At 36.1% G+C, this 15,278-nt stretch overlaps 1 long non-coding RNA gene across 5 annotated transcripts in view; it reads left to right on the top strand.

Annotated features, from left to right (window-relative positions):
- The first annotated feature begins 330 nt into the window (after positions 1 to 330).
- The window catches only part of LOC123279776 (uncharacterized), a 48,873-nt gene continuing 33,925 nt past the window's right edge, over positions 331 to 15,278 (top strand). For 3 of the 5 annotated variants that reach the window (XR_011495254.1, XR_011495252.1, XR_011495251.1), the window contains exons 1-2: positions 331 to 516; positions 11,358 to 11,473. This is a non-coding gene — a long non-coding RNA (uncharacterized lncRNA). The remainder of the gene's footprint in view (positions 517 to 11,357; positions 11,474 to 15,278) is intronic. The other 2 variants (XR_011495256.1, XR_011495253.1) reach the window with 1 other exon arrangement.

The raw sequence follows: 15,278 nt of genomic DNA, 5'->3' as shown, positions 1-15,278 counted from the left end.
TTCTCTTTCTGACATTTTACTTTGTATAATCCCCTCAAGGTTCATCCATGTTGTCCAAATGGCTGAATTTCCTTCTTTTTTATGGCTGAATAATATTTCATTATGTATCTTTATCTATATTTATATTTATATGTATCACATTTTCTTTTTGCATTCATCTCTTGATAGACAGTTAGATTGTTTCCAGGTCTTGGCTGTGGTGAATAACGCGTCAGTGAACATGGGGGTGCAGATATCTCTGTGAGACAGTGTTTTCGTTTCCTTCGAATACATACCAGGAAGTGGAACTGCTGGATCATATGGCAGATCTATTTTTAATTTTGAGGAAAATCTGTATACTGTTCTCCATAGTGGCTGAACCAGTTTACAATCCCAACAACAGTGCACAATAGTTCCTTTCCTCCACATCCTCACCAACACCTGTTAGCTCTTGTCTTCTTATGACAGCCGTTCGTACAGGCATGAGGTGACAGCTCATTGTGGATTTGGTTTGCACTTCCCTGATGATTAGTGATGGTGAGTACCCTTTCAGGTACTTGTTGGACATTTGTATGTCTTCTTTGGAATAATGTCTATCCAGGTCCTTTGCTCTTTTTAAAAATTGGATTCTTTGTTTTTTTGCTATTGAATTGTATAAGCTTCCTATATATTTTGAATATTAACCCCTTATCTGATACATGATTTGCCAATATTTTCTCTCATTTGGTAGGTTGTCTTTTCATTTTATTGATTGTTTCTTTTGCTATACATCTTTTTAGTTTGATTTAGTCCCATTTGTTTATTTTTGCTTTTGTTTCTTGTGTTTTTGGCGTCGTATCCAAAAAATCATTGCCAGGACCAATGCCAAGGAGCTTTTTCCCTGTGTTTTCTTCCAGGAGTTGTATGGTTTCGGGTCTTATATTTACATCCTTAATCCATTTTGAGTTAATTTTTGTGAGTGGTATAAGATAGGGGTCCAGTTTCATTCTTTTACATGTGGATATCTTTTCACTAAATTTTTAAAAATTATGTTGCAATGCCTTTTTATTATTGAATTTTAGGTATTCTTTACATATTATAGATAGATGCATTTGTGAGATATATATTTTGTGACTACTTTTCCCCAGTATGTGATTTGCCTATTCACTTTCTTAATGGTCGTTTTTAATGAGCAGAAATTTTTAATTTTGATAAAGTTCAATTTCATAAGTATTTCTTTTTGTGGTTAATGTTTCTGTGACCTGTCTAAGAAATCTTTGCTGACTTCAACTCATGGAGATACTCTATGTTTACTTCTAAAACCTTTATGATTCTAGCTTTGATGTTTAAGTCTATGGTTCACCTGAAGTTAGTCTCTGTTTGTGATGTGACGTAGCGATAGTGGTTGATTTTTTTCCTTACGGACAACCAGGTTTCCCAAAACTGTTTGCTGAAAAGACTTTTTTTTTCTCCTATTCAATTGCTGTGCTGTTTTAAAAAAATGTTTATTTGACTACACATCGATAAGTGAATTTCTGGACTCTAGATTCCATTACTTTGATCGATTTGTCTATCTTTAAATCAGTACCACACTGACTTGATTACTGCGACGTTATCCTAAGTGTTGAAATCAAGACTATGTAATTCACTCAACTGCGTTCTTCTTATTAAAAATCACTTGGCTATTCTAGGTCTTTTACATTTTCATATACATTTTAGAATTTGCTTGACAATTTCTACAACAAATTTTTGCTAGGATTTTGAGTGAGACTGTGGGGAATCTTTAGATCAGTTTGGGGAAAATTAATATCTTAATGATATTGAGTCTTCTAATCCATGAACATGATATATCTTACCATTTATTCAGATCTGCTTTAATCTTTTTTTAACAACGTTATGTAGTTTTCAATGTTTCACAGTTTTCATGAAGACTTCATGTGTAGAGGTCTTACACATTTATTGTTAAATTTATGACTAAGCATTTTTAATGCTATATCCATTAAATTTTCCTATTATCTTTTAAAAAGTTATTTCTAGGGTCTGTAGTGACAGTCCTTCTTTTATTCCTGATATTGATAATTTGTGTGAACTTTCTCTCTCTCTCTCCTAATCATTCTAGTTAGAGTTTAATCAATTATATTAATTTTTTGGCAGAATCAACTTTTGTGCTTATTGATTATTGTTTTATTTATAATTTCCTTTATCTCTGCAAGCTTTATTATTTCCATTCTTTTGCTTGCTTTGTGTTTTATTTTGAAAAAAGTCCAATCAAACTTCTTTTCTCCTGTCCCTCCCCCATTAGATAAGAAGTTGATTGAAGGCAGGGACAATATCTAATACCTGCATGTAAAAACCTCAACAACTATTTGTTAAATCAACTGTGGGAAGCAGGTAGGGGAACATTCCAGTTCTCTAGCATGTCACTTGGTTAATATTTGTATTAGTTATGTATTGATGAATAATAAATTATCACAAAGATTCTTGGCTCATGGGGAAGGGGAAGAAATATAAGATAAAGATTAAAAATAAAAGTCCGGGGGGCGGCCTGGTGGCACAGCAGTTAAGTTCGCATGTTCTGCTTTGGCGGCCCGGGGTTTGCTGGTTCGGATCCTAGGTGCTCACATGGCACCACTTGTCAAGCCATGCTGTGGTAGTTGTCCCACATATAAAGTAGAGGAAGATGGGCACATATGTTAGCTCAGGGCCAGTCTTCCTCGGCAAAAAGAGGAGGATTGGTGGCAGATGTTAGCTCAGGGCTAATCTTCCTCGAGAAAAATAAATAAAAATAAAATAAATAAATAAAAATCTGGGGCCAGCCATGTGGCATAATAAGTTCATGCACTCCGCTTCAGCAGCCTGGGGTTCACCAGTTTGGATCCCTGGCACAGACCTACACACTGCTTATCAAGCCAGGCTGTGGCAGGTGTCCCATATATAAAATGGAGGAAGATGGGCACAGATGTTAGCTGAGGGCCAGTCTTCTTCAGCAAAAAGAGGAGGATTGGTGGTGGATGTTAGCTCAGAGCTAATCTTCCTCAAAAAAAAAAAAAAATTTTTAAAAATCCATCCTAAAATGCTGAAGGAATGCAGTAAGGGAGAAGGAACAGAGACATGAACCAGTCAGAGTGCGTTAAATTTGAGTTTCTAAATTTCAGGTAAATAACTTCTCTGAGCTTCAATTTCTTCATCTGAAAATATAGTAACACTACCACTCAAACGTTTGTCGGATTAGATGAAATATAATCCTGTAGCAATACCTGGCACATATTAGGGGCTCAATGAATGACATTTCTATGAGTCTCAGAGTCCTTATTTGTAAAGTATGCTCTCAGAGTAGGGTTGTTGGGTGTGTGGAAAAAGATTTGTAAATAACGTGCTTAGCACAGGGCACGATCCATTTTAGATGCACCCAGAATATAAACTCCTTTGGGTGTCTGTAGAAACTATAAATCATGTTATGGTTATAGGAGATGGAAAAGAATCTATGGACAACTTTTTGGGGTTCTAATTATTGCTTAAAATCTACATCTTGCTTCTCCAATTGAGGATTTAGTTTTTTCAAAAAGCCTAGGTGTGAGCCAGGGCAATATTAAAGAGAGATGGCAAAGAAGGACAAGGCTGGATACTTGAAACCGCCTTTTGACCGCCATTTTCAACAAAAGAGGGTGAAAGCTGGTACCTGGAGATGAGGAATTGTGAATTCTCCCTTTGTATCTGAGTGACCACCAAATGCAGGGATCAAATAGTTTCAGTCTCTCACGAATTTTATATATAAAGTAAATAAATGGTTCTCTAACATAATAAGTGATTACAGAACCCTCACAGCTCCATTACAACATCAAAGGTTAGTGTTCATTATGATTTTCCTAGGATTTGATGAGTACTTATAACCATTAATATTGGAAAGACCCACTATCACACCTGTCACCTCTGCTCACACATTGTTGGCCAAAACAGTCATGTCTGTGGGTAATGTCAAGTGGGTAGAGCAGTGCAATCCTCCTGTGAGTAGCAGTATCTACCACAAAATTTAAAAATCTATTTCGAGTAGAATACAGAAGCATAGGTACTAATCCTCCATTCTCTTTACTTACGGGCCATAAAAGAACTTCCAGCTCAGAATACAGGCTGAGAATCAGTTGATATGAATTCATTCAACACATACTTTCCTAACTATGTGCCAGTGTTTCTAAGCGCTTTACACATACTCATTCATTTATTTCTCAAGATAATCTTAAGAGGTTGATATTATTATCCCTACTTACAGATGAGGAAGTGAAGGTCAGAGCGGTCAAGCTGTTTGCCCAATGTCACGCAACTGGGATTCATCCCCAGACAGTCTGGCTCCAGAATCCATGCATGTAACCAGTGTACACGGCCTCTCAGAGTAGGCCAGAATGACTATTTTTGGGTAAGAACTAGGTGCCAGGCTTTGAGCTGGGTGTGTCCCACAAGTATTGTCAATCCTTGTGAATTGTTTGTGTCAGAATGCAGCCATCAGGCAGGATGACCACTGCTGGACTTCAGAAAATTCTTCATAATGCACAAGAATGTTTCAATACTGCACACATTAGAAAAGAGTGTTCTGTTCATTTTATGACTTTTTACCATGTTTCTACAGAGGGCACCAACATATAAGTAACTTCTGTTGCTCAGTGTTTGACCTTTGTCCAACAAAATTTGACTCAAAAACTCAAGAACGTATTATTTTCCTCTTTTGAGAAGAGCAAAATGTTAACTTTGTGTAGTTGCATGGGACAAGAAGAATGAAAATATACAAATTAGTTGCATATTTAGTTAACTGCTTTGTCCTATATATATAGCTTCCTAATTTTTGATCTTTTGCACCTTTACACTAATAGCAAATAAGAATTAATTTATAAAAAAGACAGAATGGGAAATCAAAAGTAATTTCTTATCTTCTGAAAATAATTTAACTTCCTCAATTTTATTTTTTCAGGAACCAATTCTATATCAGGTGTCATCTGCTAATTGAATGATTTGATCATCTCTGCTGGGGTTGGAAGATTATAGCTTGAAAGCCAATTTTAACGTGTTACCTATTTTTATAAATAAAGTTTTATTGAAGCACAGCCACACCCCTTCATTTATGTATTGTCTCTGGCTGCTTTTGCACAACAATGGCAGAGTTAAATAGTTGTGACTATTTAACTGCAGCCTAAATTATTTACTACGTGGCCCTTTCCAGGAAAAAAAATTACCAACCTCAGGCCTGTGAAGATGATATCAGTTGCTGAATCATTGATAATAAGTCGGTGATTTTGAATGTTCTTTATCCTGTGCCCGGTGTTTTGGTTCACCTTGCAAATCACTATCATGCGTGCTCAGAGAAGGGCCAACTGGAAAGACAGTGAACTGGGTGCCTAGCCCCATTAGATCATCAAAGCCCACATCCATGATATAATTGACCCGATTCTCAAACGATGACCATGAGTGTAAGACTTACTATTCAGGTTCTCTGTTTGATGGTGCTCTGCCAAGCACTAGTCTTATTTCTACGTATCCCTGCTCCAGACTAGGTCTCAATCTAAGACACAAAATACTGAGACAGTTCCAGGTTACAGTCAAAATGAGATTAATATTTAAACTTCTAATAACTAAAAAAAAAATCAGAATTCCTTTTCAGCTAGAAATTTCGATATCTCTTTGCTCTGAAAATTTTGATGGAAATTACAAATAGCGAAACTTTAAGGAAGAGAATTAAAGTGAAACTTGCTTACCAGGAAGTTGTGTTGAAGTGCTTGTTTTAAAAGACATCCTGTTTAATTTTGGGGGGGAGGGGTGAATAATTTTAGACATTCTTTTCTTAACAGTCACAAGACAAGCTTACTTAAGAAGACAAAATATCAGTTTGCAAAGGCAAATAGAATAGATGCCGGATGTTATCTTTTTTCTTTTTTGCTCTGAGTTCAACATACCAGCTGGCTTGAGCTGTGGATGACAAACACAATTAAGACTGAGTAAAAAACCAGAATCTTACTTATCTGGCTTCCTATTCCTTTTTATGCTGCCCAAATCATAACGCTGCCATCATTCCTGCATAATAAATCCAGAAGAAATTCCTGTTGATATGATTTTATTTTTTCAGATATGGCCATTGCTGTATCATCTACAAGTATAAGGGTAAATTAATGAAGCAAGTCACTAAAAATAGTGTGTCCTATTAACTAATTAGATGATCATAGAGAAAAGAAAATTCAGTATCTAAAGTTGGCATGCTATCATTTTAGCCATTTTGATGGAAGAGATCAATTTCCAATCAAGGCGATACTGTCAAACAACTGGATTGGTTTTCTTCTAACTTTTTCATTAGGAAAAATTTTAAACACACAGAAAAATCGAACAAAAATGAATATCCATCATCAAGATTCTGCAATGGATAATGACCATTTTTGTATTTGCTTGCTTTATCACTAGTTTTTTAAAATCTAGAATAGTCTCCTAGCTTTTCATTTGTTTGTGTATTTAATTAGATTGGCTTTCAAAAAAGACCAAGTCAATTTTCTCATAGATTGCCCCGCATTTTGAATGTGTCCGATTGTTTCCTGTTGGTGTTTTTACCTTTTTTCTCTATCCTCTATTTCCGAAAAACTGGAAGGTTAGTCTAAGGACTAGATTCACAGGAAACATGTTGGGAAACAATATTTCATAGGTGATCCTGTGTGCTTTGCTTTGCATCATATCAAAAGGCACACGATGTCAGGTTATCCCAATATTAGTGATGCTGAGTTTGGTCACTCAATTGCTTCGATGACCAGCAGCCCTCTCCATTGTCAGGGACGTATCCTTTTGGCAACATGTGTATATCTTATATTCCAGCAACATTTTACCTAATGCTTTTAACCTTTATTACAAAGGATCTTTGCCTGAATTACTGATTTTATAGGAGGGTCAGAAAACTATGATTTTATAATACTATTATCCTTTCTATGTTTGTTAACTGATGCTCTTTTGTGAAAAAAGTACTTTTCCTCCTAAAAATTGCTCACCTCCTTCCCTTTAGTTATCAGCTATCAGAATAAGGAATTAGTGCGATGGTAAGATCACTATACATTCAGTTTGTCCAAGACAGTCCTGGTTATGTCTCTTTCTGCAGCATAAATATTATTATTATTATTAAATAAATTTAACAGATTGGGCAATAAATTATAAGATTTTTCCATGTATTAATCACCTCAAATTTCTTTCTCTTTTCCTCTCTCTTTAATTTTCAGAATCCTAAGTGTTTATCTATTTAATGTTTCACAAGCAATTTATTATACCTTTTGATATCCAAATCTTTTATATGTAACCAATTGGAATAATTATCCATTTTGATACTCAAATCTCAATACTCATGTGCTCTAGTCTTAAAACTGGCTACCGTCGGTCCCTTAAAAAATGTCTCTGTGTCCTTTTGGTATATTTCCAATGGTTTTTGAATAAATTTTTGCTTTATAGCATAGTAAGATGTTACAGCTTCACCTTGTATTTTTTATGCACCAGATCCAAATTCAATCATTTCCTCAAAGACTTCTGATTTCTTTTAGTAGGAACTGGTAGTTAGAAACCAAGATCTGTATGTCAGGAATATTCATTTTTACTGAGGTATTATTGCTCCCAGAACATTTCAGATAAAACTAGGATCTATGTAAATATAAACACACTTAAATATTGAGTTTGTATTGTTATTTCCAATTCAAATTAAATATTACAGTGCTTTTCTTAATTTCTTTGATTTCATATTTCTGTTGTTTGTTCTATACTGAAATCCTTGGTTTCTAATTAGGACATTTACTTTATTCTATGATATGCATAAAATTGTTACAAAACAAAAAATTCCCATATGTCTACCAACAATAGAACTCCAAGTACGGTTTAAAGTTTTGTTTCAGTTCCTTTTTCCCTTTAGGATGTGGTCTAAGGATATACAGCCAGAATACTGCGTCAAAAGTAATCTAAATATTTGTCTGACAAACAACACCACAAACCAAATAGACGATTAACTTAAAAAAAAAAGTGCTTTCAGTTTTTATCACAGACAAATGGTTAACATCCCAGACACAAAGAGCTACTGAAAAAAGAACATATAAAAAAGAATAAAATCATAGTACAGATACAAACAGTTCACATAAAAAAGAAGAGCATGAAAATAACGTATGACTCGATGGCAAAAAGTTAAATATAAATTAAAACTCTGTTGAGGTACAAATTCTGACTTATGCACACTGACAAAAATCCAAACTTGGCTCTATTGACAAGGCTGTGGGGATAGACACAATCACATATATTGTTAGTGACAATGCAAAATAGTATAATTCTTTATGGAGAGGAATGGGCGATATCTAGCAGAAATCTACATGGATTTATACTTTCACACAAATAATCCAGAATCTCCTCATCTTGAGATTTTTAATTTAATCACCTCTGCAAAATCCCTTCTGCTCAGTAAGCTTCTGGGGATTCATAGGTGCTGGAGATTCTGATGTGGACATCTTGGGGGGCCATTTTCCATCTATCCCATTGGGGCATAAAAAAGTAGATAAATTTAATAATAAATTTGAAGGGATTGAAGTCACACAGAATATCCTCTTTAGTCATAATAGAATTTAGCAAAAGATCAATGAGTGAAAGGTAACTGGAAAATCCGCAAGTATTTAGAAAATAATTGGCACACTTCTATATTGTCCTTAGATCAAAGGAGAAATCACAAGGGAAATTAGAAAATGTTTGGAACTAAATGTAAAGAAAAAACTACATTTCAAAATTTGTGGGATACAGTTAAAGCACTGTTTAGAGAGAAATTCATATCTTATAAGGCTTATACTAATAAAGTGTAATAGTATAAACTCAATCATCTAAGCTTCCATCATAAGAAGCTAAAAATAGAGCAAATCTAAGTTAAATTAAACTTATAATGAAGATGAGAGCAAACATAAATAAAAGAGAAAACAGACAAAAAATAGAGATCAACAAAATTCAAAGCTGATTCTTTGCAAAGTTTTACAAAACTGATAAACTTTTAGCAGATGGATCAAGAAAACAAAAAGAGAAGACACAAGTTATCATTATCTGGAATGAAATTTAAAAAGTCACTATTGATCCAACAGTCATTAAAAGGATAATAAGAGAATATAATGAACTTTATTCAATAAATTTGAGGACTTAAATGAATTGGACAAATTTCTTGAAAGGCATAAATTATAAAACTGACCCTCCGAGAAACAGACACCTCAAAAGTTCTATATTTATTAAAGAAATTGAGTTCGTTACTTAAAAGCTCTCCCAAAAGAAAACTCTAGGCCCAGATGGCTTCACAGGAGAGTTATATTGACTATTTAAGGAAGAAATTATACCAATCCTACACAAATTCTTTTAGAAAATAGAGGAGGATTAAACATTTTCTAAAGCAATTTATGAGTCCAGCATTCACCTGATATCACATCCAGTCAAAGACATTATAAGAAAACAAAGCTAAAGAGCAATATCTCTCGTAAAACTGGATGCAAAATTCTTAAATGTTAGATGGGACCATACCTTTAATATTAGTTATAAGAATAACTAAAAATTGACTAAAGTAAAGGCTACCATTTTGAGGGCAGAAAAAAATTTTGAGTGTTTATTTTAACCTCCCACTTTAAAAATATTTGTACATTCACTGAACTTATACCCTAGGTAATAGTGTCTCAGCTTCTTCTTCATGATTGCATCTGAAGGCCAACTTCAGGTACTCTTACGTGGAAATTTGACATATTTTTTCAAGACAGGAAAAAATACAGAAGGAAAGCCTTGTTTTCTGTTAGTTTCCTCTGTTTCATTTTCCTCTATTTCTCTTTTTTACTTTCTATGGGTTATTAGAATAATGACAGAATAATTAATAGAATAGTTAATGGAATAATTTTTAAGGATTCCCTCTCATTTTTATAGATAGTATTTTTAGTTTTACTAGTGGTTGTCCTGAGTATAACCATATGCATATGTGATTTACCACAGTCTGATGTTAACTGAGTGAAGTTTAGAAAGTTTTCTTCCGTGGCTGGCCTGGTGGTGTAGTGGTTAAGTTCACACACTCCACTTCGGTGGCCTGGAGTTCATGGGCCTGGATCCTAAGTGCAGACCTACGCATCGCTCATCAAGCCATGCTGTGGCAGCATCCCACATACAACATAGAGGAAGATGGGCACAGATGTTAGCTCAGGGACAATCTTCCTCATCAAAAAAAAAAAAAGAACGTTTACTTCCATTTAAGTCCTTTTACCCTCCTCACCTTTTAAAGATAATAATCTTAAGTATTTACTCCACAGAGTTGCACATTGTGCTATACATGGTGCTATAATTTTGCTTTAATCATCGAAAATGATATAAGAACCTCAAGAGAAACAGAATTGCCTATTATATTCACCCCTATTTTTACCCATTCTGATATTTCCTTCTGAAATTCAAAGCCTTCTTCTAATATCATTTGCTTTCTGTTTAAAGAACTGCTTTTAGTCATTCTTTAACACTAGATTTGCTAACAAAAAATTGTCCAAGTTTTCTTTCTTCTGAGAATGTTTTTATTTCTCCTTGATTTTTAAAGGATATTTTCACCAAGTTGGAATTTGCATTTGAGTTCTTTTCTTCTAGTACTTGGAAAATGTTGTGTCACTTTCTTCTGTCCTCCGTGGTTTTAGATGAGAAAAGGGCTTTCATTCTACCTGTTGTTTTCCTGTAAGTAATGTGTCATTTCTCTCTGGCTGCTCTGAGGATTTCTTCTCTGTCTTCAGTTTTCAAATGTTTAATTATGATGTGTCTTGTGTCTTGGCATGGATTTCTTTGGTTTATTCTATTTGAATTTGTATGTTTACGTGGGTTACTATCCCACAGACCTGAGACTCTGTTTATTTTATTTTCAGTCGATTTCCTCACTGATCAGACTGGGTAAATTCCATTGATCTGTCCTCAAGTTCGCTGAGTCTATTCTCTATGGTCCTCATTCTACTATTGAGAACATTCGGTGAGGTTCTTAATTTCACCTATTGTATTTTTCAGTTCTGCAATTTCCATTTAGTTCATTTTCCTAAAATAGCTTCTATTTCTTTGCTGAGGTTTTTAATTTTTTCATTTGTTTCAAGAGAATTTGTAACTGCTCATTGAAACATTTTTATGGAGGTTGCTTTACAATCCTTTTCAAATTGTTCCAACATCTGATTAATCTTGGCGCTGGCATCTGTTGACTGCTTTTCTAATTCATGTCGGTGATGTTCTGGTTCTTGGTATGATGCATAATTTTCTATTGTGCCCTAGACATTTTGGGTATTATATTATGAGACTGTGGTTCCTATTTCATCACTTTATTTTGTGCAGACCATGACCGTGTTAAAGTGCACTTCAAGGTCTGGGTGATTTTATATGTTCAGCTTCTTGCAGGGCCTATTCTACCCGATGTGGCAAAAGTGGGCACCAACTCACGCTGCTTTGTTACTGCAGTGCATGGCTGGAAGCTTGGGTCTACACTGGGCCACCCTAACACCAGGTGAGGAGAAGCAGAGTTCCAATTATCCCCGATTCCCACTACCTCTCTGCCTCTTTGATGCCAGGTGAAGGTGGAGGCTCAGTTCCCCACTGAGTCTTGCTTACTCCAGGGGTGGCATGAAACCGGAGCACTTATTAGGTCCAACTGGTACCTCATTGTTCTGTCTCCTTGATGTTGGGTGGGGCAGTGGATGCTTAGCTCCCCAGTGGACCCCACTACCCTCATGGGGAAATTGGAGCACTGTCCACTTCCATCAGACAGAGGATGGAAGATCAGCTCCCTAGTCAGTCTCTCAGACATCAAACAATGACGGGGAAATTTGAGTCCTTCCTGTTTTTGCCTGGGCGGGGGACTGGGGTAGAAGGTCAACTTCCCACTCCACATCTGAACCTGTGGGACTGCAAAGAGTGATTTTTAAATTTTTTCCCCTTGATGTTTAGCTAAAGTAGGGCGGGTAGTGCTCAGAAGGTTTTTTAATATTAGGCCACATGTTTTCTGGCCCCTAGGCTTGGAATGAGCACGCTTTTCTTGGAGTTTCTGGTCTGTGCCTGTTAGAGGCTCTGCATTGCCTTATGTGGGATATGTAGGTAGAATAAGGAGATCCAGCAAACTCACCACCAGGTTGTTCCTCAAATCTTGAGGTCCCTTTGCAGCCAAGCTCCTTCTTTTCACCTTTCGGAGAATTCCTATGCTTGCTTGGTGTGTTACGTGCAGAGTTTCTTAATTGTGAAGGGGAGGGCCTGGGAGGAATGGGGCTACCCCACCTTGGAAGAACCAGAACTCCCTATCCTAGAAAAATTTAAAATTTGTGCAAACCACAATCAACTTTTATTATTTTTTACTTCACGTGTTGCATACTAACCTGGTCAGGGATTCATGTGGCTGCCCAATCCTCCTTGTCAAATCAGACCCTAGAAGATCAAGGGCAGGCCAGGTTTAAGCCATCATTAATCTGTTAAAAGAAAGTGAGGGGAGAAACCTTTTCCCTGAGTAACTAAGGCAGAATTTTTTAATATGTCTTTAGATGATAAATGATAAGTGAGAATATTTGATCTAGGACAAGTGTAATATTTCCCCTGGATTTATATCTACCATTTAGCACCACCAAGTTCAGTTCATGAACACATTTAATGATAAATATCCCTTTTAGGTTAATTTTTCTATACCTAAAATAGTGGCCCAGTGGGATGCAATGACCAATCCATTCCCCAGTGGCTCCAGGTAGGGAAATTACTGAGTTCATCATCAATCTTACCCTTCAGTTCTCCAGGGAAGATTATCTTCACAGAACATTGTAAAGCTAAATAAATTTAAAAGATTATCAAAGAGAGATTATAAATCTAAGCAGAAGTTCTCAATTCTGGGCACCCATTAGAATCACTTGAGGAATTAGAAAAAATAATACTAATGGATTGGCATTGCCCCAGAACAATTAAATAAGAATATCTTGAGTGAGGCTTGGGCATCAGTAGTTTTTAAAGCTGTCCAGGTGATTCTAATGTGCAGCCAAGATTGAAAATAACTCATATAGGCAGGTGTTGTTTTCCTTGACAAGAGAATTTATCTGTGATAACAAATTGCATCTCCCATACCAGATAAAAACTCACACTGAATAGATGTTATATGAGATAGGCAGCTGAAAAGCAGTCCCTTTAAGATTGCTCCTCCCAACTTTGCCAGCGGCTTATTTTGCTACCAGAAAGTCCTTTCAAATCATGAAAAAGGATGGACAATACTCTAAAAATACTTTTCCCCAACAGATAAACAATCAAATGCTATAGTTCTGGAGAGAAGGATGCTTTAAAGTTTAGATCTCTTGTACAGAAATTGAGTTAATAACCATCAAGTTCAGTTCACTGGATTCCTTAACTTTGGGACTCAGAACATTCTGACCTACATAAGAGAAGCTTTACCTGTCAAGAAGTACCTGCAGGGGCTGGCCCAGTGGTGTAGTGGTTGAGTTCGCAAGCTCTGCTTTGGCAGCCTGGGGTTCACGGGTTCGGATCCCTGATTCGACCTACTCCACTCATCAGCCATGCTGTGGAGGTGTCTCACATACAAAGTAGCAGATGATTGACACAGATGTTAGCTCAGGGCCAATCTTCCTTGCAAAAAAGCCCCAAAAAAACTGAAGTATGTGCAAGCAAGCCTACTGGGCAAAAAGTATTGAAACTGTTGGATTTACTGCATAACGAGCATTCCCTGAATCCACTGGTCCTGGTAGAGACCTCATCTTGGACCTAGCAAACCAATCTCATTTTGTCCATGCAGAATATTTCTAAGCAAGAGTTTTCATTTTGGAAACTTCAGGGCTTCTGGGATGGTTCCCTATCCTATACTGGTGTGTTAGTCACACCTGGAAAACGATGAAGGACTTTTACCCAGGGGAGTTGTGTTGGACTGCAAGGGATGACAGCAAAAATATCCAATTCCCCAATTTGGAAAAGAATAGGGAGGGTACCAGTTCCTGAATGTAGACATAGAATATACACAAAGGATTGGAGAACACCAGCCATAGCCATTTCCTTCTCCTAAGGGAGGGGAGTCTGTTGACTGTGATAAAATAGGTCTTTCCTCCTTAAGTTTTGATAGTCATGTTTCCCTGAGTGGCCCATCAGGGGCTCTGACAAATTAAGAGGGTCTCCACAACTGATCTCATTTACAAAATTATGCTAGGGTAGCCTTAGTTGTTATTAATACTGCTGAGGCACCTGCAGCATGGCCCTGGTGTCTTGGTATTTTTGAGAATACCATATTTATCTTGACTCGGGGTTTAAGATTTGGGATTTTCTATTTAAATAGGTCATTTTTGTAGGTTGAAGAAAAGAAATGGGAAGGCTCAAGGGTGGCACATGATTAACCAAACTAGCTCCTAGAAACTTCACAGGTAAATTTAGCAATCAGTTAGCAACCACGTAAGTAATCCATACAGTTAAACCTAGTTGTGCATGTAGATGCAAGTAGAAGATTCCTTGGAAGCTGTGCAATCCTTAGATTTTGGAGAATGACTAACAGCTGACAATATTCTGGAGACAAAGTTGGTTCAGTTAACAAAAATTCATTAAATACCTACTGCATGCTAACATATATAGAAATGGATAAAATAGGGTGTCTATCTTTTAGAAGTTTATAACTGATCACAATCTTTCTATTTTCAGCCAAACTTTGCCATGAGAAGTGCCTCCGGTTTTAGAAAGTGTTAGAAGAAAATTTAACTTCTGCTTCAATAGTTCAACAATGATTACATAACTCACTAAGTTCGTTCATTCTAGCCTTGAATAAATTACTGCTGGTTGACTTATCTTACTTTTTACATATTTATTATTAAAGCTTTTCTATATAAAGAACTCACAGACGTGCAAATTATGTGAAGATGGCTCACCAGACCAAAGGCATAATTATAGGTGGTGCTCTTTAAAGTCTTAGGAGGCAGCCACCCACATTTTCAATATTTATCGGCCACCTCTTACATGTTTGTAACCAAAAGGGATAAGAGACTCATTGTCTAAATCTATGAAGAGCTACTTCACGTAAGCAGCACATACAGCTTGCTGCATGATTAATTAGGTCTCCAAAAATATTGCGTGAAAGTAAAATGAAAATAAAAGTTTGTGATGGGTACATATAATACTTGAAAATATTGGATTCCTTTTCACTTAACGATAGTTGCAAAATTTCTCTAAAATGAAGACGATTACCTCAATGTATATTAGATGCTAAAGCAGAAATTGAGGAGAAGAAATTCCATTTGAACTGCATAAGCAAATGACTGGTGAAGGGATGTCAGCTGCATTACATTACTACT

The sequence above is a fragment of the Equus asinus genome, chromosome 2 (genome assembly GCF_041296235.1).
Source record: "Equus asinus isolate D_3611 breed Donkey chromosome 2, EquAss-T2T_v2, whole genome shotgun sequence".
In the NCBI taxonomy this organism is placed as follows: domain Eukaryota; kingdom Metazoa; phylum Chordata; class Mammalia; order Perissodactyla; family Equidae; genus Equus; species Equus asinus.
This window is presented reverse-complemented; position numbering and strand designations above follow the sequence as displayed.